Source organism: Pinus tabuliformis, chromosome J, assembly GCF_031772625.1.
Source record: "Pinus tabuliformis cultivar Carrire ecotype Pingquan chromosome J, CPIR1, whole genome shotgun sequence".
Taxonomy (NCBI): domain Eukaryota; kingdom Viridiplantae; phylum Streptophyta; class Pinopsida; order Pinales; family Pinaceae; genus Pinus; species Pinus tabuliformis.
Window position 1 is genome coordinate 184,883,209 of NC_142295.1, and position 4,363 is coordinate 184,887,571.

Genomic DNA, 4,363 nt, shown 5'->3' on the forward strand with positions numbered 1-4,363 from the left:
GATTATGAGAACCAACTTGGAGTCCAACGCTAATGTCGTAGAAGAGTTGATACTCCCGTTCCCTTGCTTCGGCAGGTCACGATCCTCACGATCTCCACGAATGGATACCTGCACATGCAAAGAACGAAGCGAATACAAGCATAAAATCCACTAAAATACAACTATATATCAGTCAGAAAGGAAATAGATCAAACATTATCATAATGAACAATAAGATCGGAACCATAATGATAGTCGTTTATTAATGAATAATCAACAGAGAAAGATACAACCAAAGTTCTGACGTTGAACCTCTCCTCTGGCTGGGCGAGTAGCTATACATGTCTTGCAATAGACCTTCTCTCTCTTAGACTTCCGGCAGCATAACCTCCCTATGCTCCAAGACTCTTACTATCACTCAAAACAAGCGTTATCACTACTAGCATCACTCCAAAAACTAGCTTGTCAAATGCATGAGGACAGACTTTTATAGATGGAGAAGGGGAGGAAGATACAATGTATCAAGACACCCATTATAGATTGGCATTATCTCCAAAAAGTCGCTGCGGATAGATGTAAAGTATAGATGATGACTCTCGACATCTAGAAGATGAGCTTTATCCTCAAAAGACTTCATGACTTGAAGGGAAAAAACATCTGGGTGCGCGTTTGTTAAAAATCTTTTCCAAACTTGGTTGGCATGGGTGTTATTCTAAGACAGAGTGCCAATGGTCGCACCTTCTTTTGAGGATCTCATTGATAGGCGCGGGTAGTGCATTGTGGACCCGCGCTAATGGAAAAAGGGCACTTTTCAGGGATATTTTGCAGGAGGTGTCTTCAGGGCACATGAAGTCCATACTTAGGGGAACATAATGCAAGTGTTTTTAAGTTATGTCACTGCTCACAGGTCCCGGAATGAGTCCTCCAAAGTACGGGAAAGGGGTAACAGGGACGGTGACCAATAGTGACAAATTACTGTGTAACATGAAGTATTTTACCATGGGAGTCTTACCATACCATAGTTCGTGAGGAGTGGTGGGCTCCAGTATTGTAGCAATAATGCTACAACTCCTGGGGCTTCCTGTCTCTTAATTTTATCAACCCGGTAGTTCGTACAAACTTGGAAGCGGCGGTGCTATATGCACAAGTACTAGCTCTTGTCGCAGCTGTCACTTGGTCAGCTGGCACAAGTCCGCTAGGGCTCAAGCCAACTTCTATAGGCTCTCAGAAGAAGCTTGCTAATTGATGGACGAAAGCTAATCTCAAAGGAAAGCTACTTTACTTGACAAAAATGAACTGAAAGCAAACCAAAGCATGTAAACCTAGGAAACCCTAATTTGACTAGTCTAACCTCTTATAATGCAAAGAATGTAAATGCAACTTCTACCAACGCTGTCATTACCTCTAACAAGTGTAAATGCATGGATCTAAACTACTTGCATCATGAAAGTTATGTTTTTGTATTTTTCCTTTAAGTATGTGGAATGATTGTGATCTTGTGCTAACTAGGGTTTGGTTGTGCAGATGGGATGGAGAAGGAAGGAAAGCGTGGGACAGGTTGGGGAGGCTAAGAGAGGTCCCTAGGGATCCTTAGCATCCATCCACAGAGGTTCCTCGCATTCAAATGCTCAGCAACCGAGAGAGTGGCCTCCTACAGGATGGCTGTGGAGGATCCTACAGGATACTCTGTTTTCTACAGGATGTCTAAAAATGGCTACAGGATGACCTACCGTGAGTGTTTGGAGTGATGGAGGGATGATGAAATGGTAGAGGGAGATGTGTAAGGTAGGAATGAGGCTGGTGATGGATTTAGAAGTGAAAGAATGGGATGGGAAGTGAGTGTAGGGAGTAGGGTGGAAGGTAAAGGGCTATGTCAACGAAAGGGCTAGAGAATGGAAGTACGTGAGGAGTGAAAGGCTTTGTGAGATAACAAAGCGGAGCAGGGATCAAAGATGTGTTTGCAGGTGTGATCAAGGTGGAGGACGAAGTGATGGAACAAGAGAAAGTAGTGTAGATGAAACAAATGCTTGTGAGTGTCACCAAAACGAGAATGCTTCAACCTGAGCTACCTGTGACATAAAATCAATGAACAGCAATATAAATTGTGAAGGAAACTCATGCATGGCAGTGGAATGAAGAAGCAATGCTGAATATGAAAGTGCATGAATGGATCTAAGTAATGCCTCAGCCTACTTCCAAACAACTACAACAGTTCTAACTAATAAAACCAATCTGTTTGACTTCTACAGGAAATCTAAATCAGCAGCTATACTCAAATGCATGTAAAGGAAAATGGAAACGAAATGCTAAAGGAACAATATTGATACAAAGGAAGGAGGCCTAAGCTCTCAGGTTGGGCCCAACCCCGAGAGCTTTAGGCTCCTTTAAAAACTCAAAATCTGATCCAAAACTGCTTGCTTTTATTCATAATCAAAAGTCTAATGTCATGCCAAAACTGGCTTACAAAGGGCTAAAACCACATTGACTAACTAGCTGCTACGAAATGACTAACTACTAGCTACCAAAAATGACTACCAACTAGCTAACAAAAATGACCAACCACTAGCTAACCAAAATGAGGCCCCAAGCCCTCTTATTTATACAATTTGAGGACCCAACAGTCCTCCTAAAAGTTAGGGACTTGGCTGCCCAAGACTTGGAGTTAACAACAGTCCAACTTGACTTGCTTGGCTGCCCTTGTGCTCACTGATTTGGTGGCCTTTGAACTCCGAGCTGATGGTGGAGAATTCGAGGTAAGGGCCCATAAATGAGGGGGACACCTTCCTACAAATCCTCTAGCTTGTTCTCCCACGAATTTGGCTGCCAAGTGCTCATTAAGACCTTCCATTTTGTCTCCAAGTTGACCAACAAGGCTACACAAAGCACCCATTAGACTTGTTGGCATAATGACTAACCAAATTCACTCTATTAACATAAAAATAATCAAAAACATGCAATAAACAAATGAGAATGGTGGACTAAGCCAAATTAGGAGGTTGAATGAGCCCAAATAATTGTACATTTTTGGGGCTCATCATCACCCCCCTACTGAAAGTGTTGCTCATCCTCTGAGCAACCAAATCTCTCCCCTTGTCTTTGATGGCCCTGGTGACGTCCTTGGCTAGCATCTTGGCCGATTTCTCCTTTGGCTTCCCTCTTTTCACTTTCCTGTAGAAACTGTTCTGTCTTCCTGTAGAAACTGTTCTGTCTTCCTGTAGAAACAGTCTGCTAGCTTCAATGAACTGCCCGAGAATAGATATTGCATGCCGAAGCTGGATGGGAATCACTGTTTTTCCATTGGTTAATCCTTGATTCACGTTTCTGTTCCTGTCATGACAATACTTTCCGACTGCGGCAGCTTTCTTTGCTTCATAAAATGCTTACTGCAATAGCAAATATAACAACAGATTTGTATCCCACAGCCAACCCAAATATAACATTAGTTGCTGCTTCCAATCCTGCATGAATCGGCAACATCTTGGACAGGGCTGTAAGCATTACTAGTGCAGTATTCAGTGACAAAACCAATAACAAGGCCAGACCACAAACCAATAGCACCACAGAAGAAAAGCTCCCAGTTCTTTACAACCTTCTGGGCACCAAAATTGAAGATAGTGAAGGATGAAGGCAATGCAACTAGGCTTACAACAACAGTGCCAATAGTCATCACTACTATGGAGATAATACGTTGCTTTTTCAATGCAGGCTCAATTTCCCTCACAGCCTTGATCTCAAATATGTTAGTTGCAAACAGAGTTGTGATTAAGCAAGCAATGATACCCATTGAACTAATAAGCAAGGGATAACACATGGCAGTAAGATCATGAGAGTTTTCAAATGATGATATGGATGCAACAACCAGAGCTGCACAGGAAGATTCAGCACAGGACCCAAATAGATCTGATCCCATACCAGCGATATCTCCAACATTGTCACCAACATTATCAGCAATGACAGCTGGGTTGCGTGGATCGTCTTCAAGAATGTTCCTCTCAACCTTGCCAACAAGATCAGCACCTACGTCTGCTGCTTTGGTGCAAATACCACCACCTACGCTGCCAAACAGAGCCATGGAAGAACCGCCAAGACCAAATTTGAAGATGTTGAAATAGGTTTTGCTAACCATTTCATATATTTTTCTTCAAGATGTTCTGCTAATTTTCGTTTATCTCCATCTTGAGACAAGACAAACAATAGTTCCACAGCATGAGCTCGCATTTTAGAGTACGTAACTTTGCAAAAAGGGAAGCAATACCTGAGTTTGAATACACTTCGAGTGAATCACGTTGCAAGTGCAAGTTGACCAACAGCTGAGCGCTCAGACTTCTGCGTGATTTTTGGAGTGAGGTGGCAGAGACATGTGTTAGCCATGCAAACGGTTATC

At 42.6% G+C, this 4,363-nt stretch overlaps 1 pseudogene; it reads right to left on the reverse strand.

Moving 5' to 3' along the window:
* Nucleotides 1-3,418: 3,418 nt before the first annotated feature.
* On the reverse strand, nt 3,419-4,051 carry LOC149226296 (pyrophosphate-energized vacuolar membrane proton pump 1 pseudogene; annotated as a pseudogene).
* Nucleotides 4,052-4,363: the final 312 nt, after the last annotated feature.